The sequence below is a fragment of the Lissotriton helveticus genome, chromosome 1_1 (genome assembly GCF_964261635.1).
Source record: "Lissotriton helveticus chromosome 1_1, aLisHel1.1, whole genome shotgun sequence".
Lineage (NCBI taxonomy): Eukaryota > Metazoa > Chordata > Amphibia > Caudata > Salamandridae > Lissotriton > Lissotriton helveticus.
The window spans coordinates 1,376,911,870-1,376,925,686 of record NC_136057.1 but is presented as its reverse complement, the minus strand read 5'-3'; positions in this window follow the sequence as shown (position 1 = coordinate 1,376,925,686).

The following is a 13,817-nucleotide window of genomic DNA, read 5'->3' as shown; positions in this document are numbered from 1 at the left end:
AACTCAACATGCCACTATAAGATGAAAGACTAATACTATCCTGCCAAACTGAAACTGCTCTCTCCTATAAAGTAGGACATGAATGCCTAGCCATTTAATGCACAGATGACCAAGTTACCACCTTACAAATTGTATGAACCGGCACACCTCTTTAAAAGGCCAAAGTAGAAACAATGCCTGCATTGTTTCCCTGTCAATCTCAACAGAGTGCTATCATCAGAGACCACCTTGATATTGCCTGCTCTTTCACCTCCCAACCTAGTCATAGGCATTGAAATCCAAGTAAATTTTCGTCAAACCTAAAGTACTGCATCCTAGCACTATAACTGATTAATACCCTCCCCTCCGGCATCTACGCTGTATAACCTTAGAACCTACTTAGAACAATGAGATGGATCAAATGAAGGCAAACTGATGACTTGTGAGATATAAAATTCTGTAGCAGCCTTAAGCAACAAAGAGGGCTTCGCCCTAGAAGCACTTCATCTTTTGAATTAATTGTAAAGGGAGGAAAGGAAAGCAAAACCTACAGACTAACCATTTTTGCCAAATTAAGGAGAAAGGCGGTCTTCGAAATATTTCAAAGAACACAAATAAAGTTGCCAAAAGGGCTCTGACCCATTAAAAAAAAAATTGAGATCCCAACCAGAAACATGTAAGGTAATCAGGATACTTGTTCTCTAAATCTTTCAGAAAGCTAACAATCAGGATTTAAAACACTGAATCCTAAGTAGGAGAAAAGTAGGAGAAATTAAAGAAGTTGAATTGGCATCTAAATAACCTTTTACTGAATTCACAAGCAGACCTTTCTCAGCCAGGCCTTTTGTCTGTGTCGCATGAGGGTTGGCTTCAGGCCCACTCCTGCAAAATGCTGCTGTTACAAGCTCGACCCAGAAGGTTGTGCTAAAATCCCCGTGCATGTGTTCCTGGATGTATGTGGATAGCCAATGTGATACATGATTTATACGTTTTGGTTTGAGTCACAGTGAAGCAAACCATTTTGGTAGCTCCTGACCCAGTCATGTGCACATGCTGGCCATGAGGTTACTTTTTCAGGAAGTGTCTTGCAGACAGTACTGATGGAGTGAGGGGACATATAGAAAAGTGGGGAAAGACATGATAGGCTTCCCCTTAGCAATTCAGGAAAGTCCTTTTCCTGCAAAGAATTGCTGATTAGTTTTCCTGTTACACTGCAATGGTAGTAACCCAAAACTCCACTGGACCTGGGTCAATAGTGGTACAGAATAAGGTGGACACAGTGGATGAGCCATCAAAACAATCACATCACCCATAAATAACTATGTAGACAATATTTTGCGAACTCAAATATATTTATATCAGCATTTAAGTCATGCGAATAAACTATACAATTGTAAATAGGTTCTCCAGGAGGGGGTATCGTGCTCAAGGAAGTGTTCTTATGAGGGTTTGAAGGTGTGAAACTGGGGTGTTCATACAATATTAACAATGTGCTATTTAAAATAGTCCTGTCCAGTCCAGTCTCCTAATTGGCTCAGAAACTTTGAATATACAGTCACATAAATTGCTGTTACCTATGCTGCAAAACCAGTACAGGTACAAAATCACAGTCGATGTTTCGACCCCTTAGACAAACGAAGGTACATTGTGTCCTTAAACCTTGGTCCTAATCAGGACAAAAGGGAGACACCTTAACCCCTTTGCTGCGGGGCTAATTTCCCTGCGGCGCAGGGAGAAGGGGGGGCCGCGCGCAGCGCCGTGGTGCTCGTGACGAGCTGAGCTCATCATGCAGCACAGTGGAGCGGTGCTCATGACGAGCTCAGCTCGTCATGACTCCGCCCACTTAATGGAATGCCCCGCACAGGAGGGGAATTATTCCCGCGTGGGCGTTCCACAGCCGTTATAACGAGCTCAGCTCGTCATGAGCTCTGCTCCACTGTGCCTCATAACGAGCTGAGCTCGTCATGAGCACCGAAGGTGTTAAATCCACCACGAAGGTCGTGGAAAAAAGACACATCGCTGGGCCCGTAGGCTCCTATGGCAGAGAGATTTAAAAAATCAGCCCAGTCCCTGTAATAGCCTTCATGGGTGTACGTAAATGGATCCAACCAGGTGTGAGACATTGATATTTATGTGGCCGTAAGCATCAGTGGCGGAGTAAATCCAAAACATATGATAGCAAGGACGATTCCAGATGTGTGGCAAAACATTTAATAGCGAGGACAAATCCAGACGTGCGGCCACAACAGCAGTTGACCCCAGAGCTGAGGGTTCATCCACCAGACTCTCCATAGCACAGTGGAGCTGTGCTCATGACTCCGCCCACTTAATGGAACACCCCGCACAGGAGGGGAATTATTCCCGCGTGGGCGTTCCACAGCCGTTATAACGAGCTCAGCTCGTCATGAGCTCTGCTCCACTGTGCCTCATAACGAGCTGAGCTCGTCATGAGCACCGAAGGTGTTAAATCCACCACGAAGGTCCTGGAAAAAAAAGACACATCACTGGGCCCGTAGGCTCCTATGGCAGAGAGATTTAAAAAATCAGCACAGTCCCTGTAATAGACTTCATGGGTGTACGTAATGGATCCAACCAGGTGTGAGACATTGATATTCATGTGGCCGTAAGCATCAGTGGCGGAGTTAATCCAAAACATCTGATAGCAAGGACGAATCCAGATGTGTGGCAAAACATTTAATAGCGAGGACAAATCCAGACGTGCGGCCACAACTGCAGTTGACCCCAGAGCTCTATCCACCAGACTCTCCATAGCTTTTGGTTTGGAATCTGATTTGGAGTCTGGAGTCTGTCACCCTCTGGGCCGGCTTTAGAGCTGTTGGCACCAGGTGCAGCAATCATTTTTGGTGCTCCACCTCTTCGGGTTCCCTTATGACTACCAGGCAAAAGTGCTCCCCATCTTTCCATAGCCCCTCTCCTACATACATTTTATATGTTTTAAAGTACTGGTAAAGGCGGACTTTACTAATAAGAATGTATATCTACCCAAACAAACACTTTTGAGCAACAATAGGAAAAAATAATGAAAGACTGGGAGAAAAAACAGAACAGCCTAACCTGCTTTAAGCAGTTTGCATGCATCTCTTTGATGACAGTTTATAAGTCACTGTTCTTTTTAAGGGTTGTATGTTATGAACTGCGGTAAAAAAAGGATCTCTGTGACAAAAGCAGTAATCCACTCAGCTTTCCACATAAAATAAAGATCTGTGATCTGCACAGTATGCGTTCTTTGCAGCTGGCATATTAACCCTCTTTGCTACTTTCTGACGAGTCAAAACTGCCCATAGACAAAACTCTGATCACTCTCTCTAGCTGAAACATTAATCTTAAGAGTGATCTTGAGGTTTTTAATGCTGCCCGAAAACTGGACACACAAGGGACTCTGCTGAAGGTATTTTTAAACCTACAGTTATTGCTAAACACAGCGCCTACTTCCCAGGTCAACACCAAGTATGGCCGCACAAGTGGCACTGTCCTAAAGCCGGCCCTGGTCACCATACCTGGAGCAGTAGATCTGTGACACTGCTGAAGTGTGCCCAAGCCGATTTCCTAACAAAACCTGCCTGCTGCTGGTCAGTGGCACTTGCCCACCTTGCCTTTATAGCCTGTGCACTTCCTAAGGGTTTCCAAGCAGCCTGACTGGCTGAAGAATGGACTGTTGCCAAACGTGGGATACATGCCCACTTGTGCCTGAATGGACTTCGATTGGTTAGCCAAGGGCAATCGCCCACCTGTGCCCTAGCGAGCTACGTCTCTGTAACTGAGGTGGCTGAATCTTGGCATTTGTTTACGGTTTGCCTGAGCGGCTATGTGGCTTACCTAGGCGCTGACCAGAAATGCACCCAATCAAACTACACCTCTGCAGCAGAATTGTGAGGCAACTAGAAGCAGCCCAAATGTTGCCTTACAGACCTGAAAATGGAAGCAGACTGCATTGCCACCTTGATCCCCGGAGAGGTCTGCCCAGCTGACTCACCAGCCAGTCCAAGTGTAGGACCGCCATGTCAACACCTGCAGGGCCTAACCTCCAGCCAGCTCCAACAAGTTCCCATAAGAGGACTATTGTTCTGGAGACAGTTGCACTTCTGCCTGCCGCAGCTTCCAGACTCGCCACACATCCCAGTGTCTGCTCCTGGTGTCGAATTAGAGGCCCGGTCAGCGTGCACATTTTCCCTGCACAGGAAGGAGAACGACTGAAGTCGATGGAAGCCTGGCAAAGGCCTACGGTGGAGAGTCCCATTTAGTGTGAAACATAAAACTGAGAAGCTTGACGCACAACTTTGTCGAGGGTACAGGGGGTGGTGAAGCACTGCACTGGTTACTCAAAGCAGAGCTACCAAAAAATGGAGAGATGGTAAGGGGAGGGGGAGCAGGAGTGTCCTTGCTTGTAGGGCTTTGGCCCTGGGCCAGAAACTAAGTACCTGAATTTTTGGAGTGTCTAGTTTTAGGTTTTAAACTCTTCTAAAGTACTTCTGTTTTCTGAAGATGAGCACTTGGCTGGATAACCAAGTTACTATGTTTTTGGGTGTTTGTGGATTGCTGTTCCTGTTCTACCCCTTCTCTATTCTTCCCAAGAAGCCTGTGGCTGCTCCCCATCGCTGCCATTGAGAGTCAAGGGCTGAAGGGGCTGGGGTTGGCCCAGTTTGCAGAGACTTAATAGGCCAGGCCCAGGTACATAAGAGGCGATGACCCCCGCCCTCAGCGCTCAGGCCCTGTAGCCCCTGCTTGTCATGTGGCCCGCCCTAGGAGGGTCTGACAGTGCCATGTAGGCGTATTCCAATTCTGCTGAGAATAGTCACTCCACACCAGGTACAACATAGTAAACATAACTTTATATTACAATTGTCATTATTACTAATAATGGTCATTTTAAGATGGACTCCGCAAAGAAAATGGTAATTTGTGCCTTAATAACGGGTCCTGTTTAACAGCACAGTCAAAGAAACCTATTTTAGCAACATCAAAAAGACAAACGTTAGAGCTGGTTTATTTTATTTAGCAGCAAAACTATTTCCAACATAGAATGATGTACATAGCAATAGAGGAGATACATAAGTAACAAGAGAGGGCATTAAACTTAGGCGGAGTAACTGTTTAGTCTGAAAAGATTACTTCGCTGTGTGGTAAGAGGAGACAGACATCAACCAAGTATGTGACAGGTGGAGCCAAAGCGCATATATCTACTAGCTACCAGAGGATAATGACATGCAATGCACAGATTAAGACTTGTTAGCCAACGTTTGTATCGTTCCACTTGCAGGACATATTTTACTGTGATTTTCCAGTTTTGGAAGGAGAGAACGGCCCCAATGTTGGGTGGTAGGGAGTTCCATTACAGGGGTCTTCAGTGGCAGCTGGTGACATTTGAAAGTGGTGGGGAATAAATGATTGTCGGACTGCACTGCAGCAAGTAAGCATAGCCAGTGAGCCCAAACAACTTACGGAGGTTTGTGGGGGGGGGGGGTTCTCCCACTGAGAAAAGTTTGAATAAAAAGAGTGGACAAATCAATCAATCAAAGCATTTATATGGCGCACTACTCACCCGGAGGGTCTCAAGGCGCTAGGGGGGGGGGGGGGGTCCGCTACTGCTCGAACAGCCAGGTCTTGAGCTGCTTCCTGAAGGCAAGGTGGTCCTGGTTCAGGCAGAGGTGGGTCGGGAGGGAGTTCCAAGTCTTGGCAGCCAGGTAGGAGAAGGACTTTCCTCCTGTGGTGGCTCTTCGGATGCGGGGGACGGGGGCATGGCCGGTCGATCGGAGCTGGCGTGTGGGAGCGTAGAAGTTGAGGCGGCTGTTGAGGTATCCTGGGCCTTGGTTGTGTAGGGCTTTGTGTGCGTGGGTGAGGAGACGGAAGGTGATTCTCTTGTTGACCGGGAGCCAGTGCAGATCTCTCAGGTGTCCGGAGATTTGGCTGTGACGGGGGATGTCCAGGATGAGTCGTGCTGAGGCGTTCTGGATCCGCTGGAGTCTCTTCTGGAGTTTGGCGGTGGTTCCGGCGTAGAGGGAGTTGCCGTAGTCCAGACGGCTGGTGACGAGGGCCTGGGTGACCGTCTTCCTGGTCTCGGTGGGGATCCACCGGAAGATCTTACGTAGCATGCGCAGGATGTTGAAGCACGACGAGGAGACGGCGTTGACTTGTCTGGACATGGAGAGGGAGGAGTCCAGGATGAAGCCCAGGTTGCGTGCGTGGTCTGTTGGTTTGGGTGCGCTGCCCAGGGCGAGGGGCCACAAGGAGTCGTCCCAGGCGGAGGGTGAAGATCCCAGGATGAGGACTTCCGTCTTGTCCGAGTTCAGTTTCAGGCGGCTGTTCATCATCCACTTGGCTACGTCAGTCATCCCTTCGTGTAGGTTGGCTCTGGCGGTGGCGGGGTCGTTGGTGAGGGAGAGGATCAGCTGGGTGTCATCGGCATAGGAGATGATGTTGAGGTTGTGTTGGCGTGCGATGGCTGCGAGGGGGCTCATGTAGACGTTGAAGAGGGTTGGGCTGAGCGAGGAGCCTTGAGGAACGCCGCAGATGACTTCGGTGGCTTCTGATCTGAACGGGGGGAGGCGGACTCTCTGTGTCCTTCCGGCGAGGAAGGAGATGATCCAATCCAGTGCCTTCTCCTGGATTTCGACGTTGCTGAGGCGCTGCACTAGGGTACGGTGGCAGACAGTGTCGAAGGCCGCGGAGAGGTCTAGAAGGATGAGGGCCGCTGTTTCTCCGTTGTCGAGCAGGGCTCGGATGTCATCGGTGGCTGCGATCAGGGCGGTCTCGGTGCTGTGGTTGGCCCGGAAGCCAGACTGCGAGAGGTCGAGGGATCTGTTCGTCTCGAGGAAGGCGGCCAGCTGCTTGTTGACGGTCTTCTCGATGACTTTTGCGGGAAACGGGAGCAGCGAGATGGGGCGGTAGTTCTTGAGGTCGGTGGTGCATTTGCAAGCAAATTTGAGGAAGCAGGACGATTACTAAAGCAATACGATTTAATTATTTATCATTAAAGAAATTGCCAATTTTTAAGCGCTATAGAGGACAATGTTTGCGTATGCTGTTATCATTTGAACACACCGATGCACTTGAAATGGTTTTAACCATACAATAAATACATTCATTGATTGTGCAGTGCTGTACATCAATATGATGAAACTATTTCCTTAAATTAATTTTCTGTTTTCATGCAAGAAATGACTTTCTTTTTAAAAAAAGGGCAGAAAATATTAATGCATTTCAAGTAATACTCTGTGTAAAAAATGCCTGCATGTAACAGCAAATGCTTCCCATTTGATCGTTTCCCAAAATTCTCAGTAGAAAACCCATACCAGGATCCGACGTAGGACTTGTAAGCTTATTTTCACTCTCTGGTCCCCTGAGGCTCCTTATGTTGGTGCCCTTGGAATCCTTCTCACTTTTAGGCCACATGATATCCTTGTTCTCCCTTATGCCATGTAGGTCTTGTGCACTATTACCTGGAGACTCTACGCTTGCCATAAGATTCCTGGCAGCTTGTTTACCCTCAGCTCCACTGGTTCTCTGCTCACACAAAGATCCAAGGGACCCTGCTCAAACCCAAAACTCCTTAGGTCTTGCTCACTCCCAATGCGCTCACTCTCAGATTAACAGCAAAAGCCCCTGAGGGTCCAGTCAGAGTTTGATGGGAGACCCACTCCTTCTTGTTGCAATGCCACAGGAGGATCAAGAACCTACATGTGTTAGAGGAAATGGTAACCTTTTACTGAAAAACAGTGATTGGTTTTGTGTCAAGGGGACCACCGGCCCTCTCTTGCCTGAGCAAACATGGCTGTTTTTTAGGTCAAGCCTAGCGCAGCGCACATGTGCTGCTCTATGGGAGGCTTTTTATGAGCACTCCAAACTTCTCTGTGTGGGTCTAACTCCTCCCACACATTGGATTGGCCTTTGCGTGTGTCCATCAAGAATGAAAGCATGCAAATGGCCAAAAGCGGGTTTGTGTTTCACCTCTTCTCCACAGGTTCACTCCCACAGTGTTTTGATCTCGGGAGCGAGCAGCGTCGCGCAGGGTGGCAGCTGCATTACTTCCACAGCTGGTGCCTTTAACAAGGCTGTTTACGATTATGTGCACTTCTGGGAGGGGTCAGGGGGCGAAGGTTTAGGCTTTGAAGGGGTCTGTTTACAGCGCAGGGCTCTGGTCTTCCTTACATCGGCCGCACTTGTTTAAATGTGTGGTCGAAAACTCATACGTAAGCACTATTATCAGGGCTTTGAGGTGTCAGCGCCGTGATCCACTGGAGTTCTTGGTTACCATACCAATATGTGATGAGATTTTACAATCACAGCTGGTAGCTCGCGTTATGCTTAATGTATTAAGGACTAAATAACCCAAACTCGCAGATGATCAACATCTCTAGAGATTGTGTGCACCGCGAACAAACTTAGTTCAAGGACATGGGGCAGAGCTGGCCCGAGGCACTGAGTCATCCCCACGGACAGCTGCTTCTAGGACTAGTACTTATTGCGGTTTCATCAAAAAATGACAGGCATTTGTCAGGGTATGAAGCACACGATGGGAAAGAAAGAAAGCTTGGTTTAAAGCATGCTTCCATTTACACTTTATTCAAGGCTTAGAATTGGAGAAAGGGTGTTATTCAAATCCCTGCAACCTCAAACAGTGTTGTGGTGAACAATGCAGGCCTGGTTCTTTACCATGCTCCTATTATCAATCTCCTGGCGGACAGTTTCTTATTTTTTATAACAACGGCACGTCTGCTTGGCGTGCAGAAGGAAGGAGAAGCCAGCATTATTCCAGATTGGCCATCTAGTGTTTGTTTGTGGAAATAGTTTGCCAATAACCGAGCCCATGAAGAGAGAAGACCTTGTGCGTTAATGATACAACCAGAGTGGTCAGCTACCTTCTTTTGTTGGAGATGAGGCGAGCCCCCTCCCTGTAGCTGCGCCATTAACATGTCTGTTTCCTGTCAGCCATTTGCAGATAATGCCATGTATCTCGGGGCGGCACAAGACCAGTCATTAGCCTCAATAAAGGGCTATAGACAAAGCCTTTATCCGGGGCTCAGATGCTGCAGCTACAAATCTTATTATAGACTTGAGGGCAGCGAGGGTCTGGGAACAAACTGAGTGAGCTAAAGGCACCAGAACAGATATGTCGATGTGTGCCATCATACAGCTAGACCGTCCTTAGGGTTGGGATTAATGCCTCAAGAACCGAAGCAGAAATCATTTACTGTGCCTTTTTCCTAGAACTCTTACCCTGTGCTGTGTGGCACAACTGCAAACAAATCGAATGGACACCGCAGATAGGGTTATCTCAAGTATGGGAAGGCAATCACGGTTTACAAGAAGCTGAACTGCAACTTCGGAGTGCAGTCAAAGGCAAAATCAGGAAAAAGACAGAAACATAAGGGCGACTAAACTGGTTTCAGCTGAACAGGAGGACACCCCCACCAATCGTGTCCATTGTTCCCACGCTGGCCAAGTTAGCGGTTTATTGAAGCTGCCAATCCATTATATATGTATTATTTTGAACCAGCTCAGCGTTTGGCAGCATAAATGTTGGTAAAACTGTTTCATTCCCTTTTTCACAAGTTATGCATGCATCAGAATTTGTCTGTGCTAAAATATTACACACCAGAGTAGTTTTATAAACATGCGTGTCATATGTTTGTTGCATTACTTTCTCAATTTTGCCCTAATGGCGGGCAGCATAATTTGATTGCAAAAAAAACCCCAATGAGCTATTGCACAAGAAGCAAAAGTGGTGCAGATACGCCCGATAATGCTTCAATCCATTCCGGTACAGCACCCAGGATAATGTACTGCATGACCAACTACTTATAAGGTTCCAAAGGCCAGACTATTGGCTATGCCAATGCTGGTTATATGGATGGGAATGGTGAATCCCAAAGTAGCAAAGAGGGGGATTCTGGAGTTTGTGGAAGAGGGAATTGGGCAATGGGGGAACCTTTAGCACCTGGTTCACTGGGGGAACTCAAATATTAGAGGTGTAGAATGGCTTTGAGGCTTGCCCCTCTGCAGAATCTCAAATAATAATGTGGAAAATAATGGTGAAGTCATAGTTGAGGAAGAGCTGTGGTCTAGAGCGCAAAGTTGGTAACTTTGGCATATGGCAAACCAGGCTCCAGTCCCGATCTCGACACAAATCCTGTGATGCTGACCAAATTCCTTAATGTACCTGCGCCAAAAATGAAGAAAAAAAAGTATGGTTTGCTATATTGTGCTCCAAAGCATTTCTGCAAGGTTTGCGCTATTAAAGAACACTGTAGGGGAAACAAAGATTAACATAAACAAGGGCAACAAAGGCTAATGAGTGTCTGAATGGCAACTTAATAGGAACCTGTGCAACGGAAGCACACACACGGTCAGTGTTTAAATATACGTAAAGTACAATTTGGAAACAAGAATATTCAGTAACACAATTTTCTAAGTGTTTTGGGTTTTTGTCATTGTAATATCACTGAACATGAAAAACTGTTAAAAGATATTGTACAAAGGAAGGCATAGATTAAATATTTGAGGACAATACTTTCCAGAAACTGATTAATGACTTGCTTGCAGTGTAACCTTTCTTTTCAAGTAGGTTCTTTACCGGAGATCCTGTCAGGTAGCAATAACTTCCCCTTTTGTAAGAAAGTCTCCAGACTGAAGTTCTCTTCATTCCTAACATGAGAGGATATGTTTTCAAGATCAAAGCTGGCAGATCTATTTTAGTACACCCTCGGAATTGATTATTTTGAAGCACCGAAGGGCTCATATAGAATAGCTCTTTCGCGTTCCCTAGACAGGCTGCCATGACAAGGTGCATAGCAGCTCAAGTCATGTTTCAAGGTACATATCATAACACACGCCTAGTGTTTAGTCATCAATATGTCTGCCTTTCAGTGTCCAAGGGATGGCGTGATGCTAAATAATGTCCCCCTAAGACTGTGATGAGGGGCCCCTAAGTCTCCAATATTTCAGAGACATGTATTGGCCTTGAGCTGAATGGTGGGCGTCTTACTCCTGGTCCGAGGCCATCCTTGCCCTTTGGCAGGGCACACAAATGAAGACAAGCCTGGCGTCCCTCTTGCCCCTTTACCAACACTAGCCTGACAAAGCATAGCTTCCAGAGCTGGACTGGGAGTCAACAGCAGGTTCCAGAATGTTTTTATAGGAGCAGTATCTTGCCACAGCAGCAAAACATGTCTGCAAAGAAACTGTGCAACGCTCCCTCGACATGAACGTCGGACTGTCGATTCCCCAGATAATTCATCCAATGAGAGCAGCGCACTGTCCTCCAGCCTACCAGGGCGTTTCCGCATGGACTTCGCCGTCATGGAAAAATCAGACAAGGTGGGGACATGAAGGTCAAAGAAGAAATGTGGCTGCGCTGTTTTAATAAATAGGTGACATGCTACTACTGCAGGCAAGCAATACTACGAGAAGTGCTCTATCAGAACGCAATAAATACCTGCAGGCGTGTAATATAAACTGTAATAAATAATGTTCAGGGTTTGCTGCTGTCAAACAGTAAAACGTGCCTCGCACTGGGCTGTGGCGGTGTGTAATGAAGCTGAAAAGAGATTCTGCAGCAACTTGTAACCAGATTACACTTCTGCTGACAAAGGATTTAAATTGGGCCAGCGGAGGGTTATAGTCCGTGGAAAGAGTGGACCATCAGCGATAATCCTAATTAGCCAACAATCATCAGAACAAACAGTTGTACATAAGATATGCTTTCGAGGCTAGGTCTTATGAAGCTGAAATAAAATATAAATCAAAAACGCTCCACGTCGTCCACAGAGGCTCCCAAGTTATAGGTTTGTGCAGATTAACAAACCCTGGTTTTGTTGTTCATTGATAACCCGACGTGGCCAGGGGCGTTCATTCAATGGATTCACTTGCACTAATGGGCTCCGCACATCTGCACAATCAAAGAAACTGTGGTGTTAGAGTGGTGTAAGGCAACACACAACATTCAGCAAAGCATGCATTTCTGTGCAGACCTCAGGCTCCTTTGACCTTTTATCAATTTGTTTAGGTCTGGCCTGACCACTTTAGCTGCCTGCCCGGCTCTTGCAAATAATAATAGTATATCCATACAGAGAGCGGCTTCAGCTCCCAGGAATCCTGGTGGATTTTTTTATGGTCTTTGTTTTGACATCTCGTGGTTTGGTTCAAATATTTAATCTATGCCTTCCTTTGTACAATATCTTTTAACAGTTTTTCATGTTCAGTGATATTACAATGACAAAAACCCAAAACACTTAGAAAATTGTGTTACTGAATATTCTTGTTTCCAAATTGTACTTTACGTATATTTAAACACTGACCGTGTGTGTGCTTCCGTTGCACAGGTTCCTATTAAGTTGCCATTCAGACACTCATTAGCCTTTGTTGCCCTTGTTTATGTTAATCTTTGTTTCCCCTACAGTGTTCTTTAATAGCGCAAACCTTGCAGAAATGCTTTGGAGCACAATATAGCAAACCATACTTTTTTTTCTTCATTTTTGGCGCAGGTACATTAAGGAATTTGGTCAGCATCACAGGATTTGTGTCGAGATCGGGACTGGAGCCTGGTTTGCCATATGCCAAAGTTACCAACTTTGCGCTCTAGACCACAGCTCTTCCTCAACTATGACTTCACCATTATTTTCCACATTATTATTTGAGATTCTGCAGAGGGGCAAGCCTCAAAGCCATTCTACACCTCTAATATTTGAGTTCCCCCAGTGAACCAGGTGCTAAAGGTTCCCCCATTGCCCAATTCCCTCTTCCACAAACTCCAGAATCCCCCTCTTTGCTACTTTGGGATTCACCATTCCCATCCATATAACCAGCATTGGCATAGCCAATAGTCTGGCCTTTGGAACCTTATAAGTAGTTGGTCATGCAGTACATTATCCTGGGTGCTGTACCGGAATGGATTGAAGCATTATCGGGCGTATCTGCACCACTTTTGCTTCTTGTGCAATAGCTCATTGGGGTTTTTTTTGCAATCAAATTATGCTGCCCGCCATTAGGGCAAAATTGAGAAAGTAATGCAACAAACATATGACACGCATGTTTATAAAACTACTCTGGTGTGTAATATTTTAGCACAGACAAATTCTGATGCATGCATAACTTGTGAAAAAGGGAATGAAACAGTTTTACCAACATTTATGCTGCCAAACGCTGAGCTGGTTCAAAATAATACATATATAATGGATTGGCAGCTTCAATAAACCGCTAACTTGGCCAGCGTGGGAACAATGGACACGATTGGTGGGGGTGTCCTCCTGTTCAGCTGAAACCAGTTTAGTCGCCCTTATGTTTCTGTCTTTTTCCTGATTTTGCCTTTGACTGCACTCCGAAGTTGCAGTTCAGCTTCTTGTAAACCGTGATTGCCTTCCCATACTTGAGATAACCCTATCTGCGGTGTCCATTCGATTTGTTTGCAGTTGTGCCACACAGCACAGGGTAAGAGTTCTAGGAAAAAGGCACAGTAAATGATTTCTGCTTCGGTTCTTGAGGCATTAATCCCAACCCTAAGGACGGTCTAGCTGTATGATGGCACACATCGACATATCTGTTCTGGTGCCTTTAGCTCACTCAGTTTGTTCCCAGACCCTCGCTGCCCTCAAGTCTATAATAAGATTTGTAGCTGCAGCATCTGAGCCCCGGATAAAGGCTTTGTCTATAGCCCTTTATTGAGGCTAATGACTGGTCTTGTGCCGCCCCGAGATACATGGCATTATCTGCAAATGGCTGACAGGAAACAGACATGTTAATGGCGCAGCTACAGGGAGGGGGCTCGCCTCATCTCCAACAAAAGAAGGTAGCTGACCACTCTGGTTGTATCATTAACGCACAAG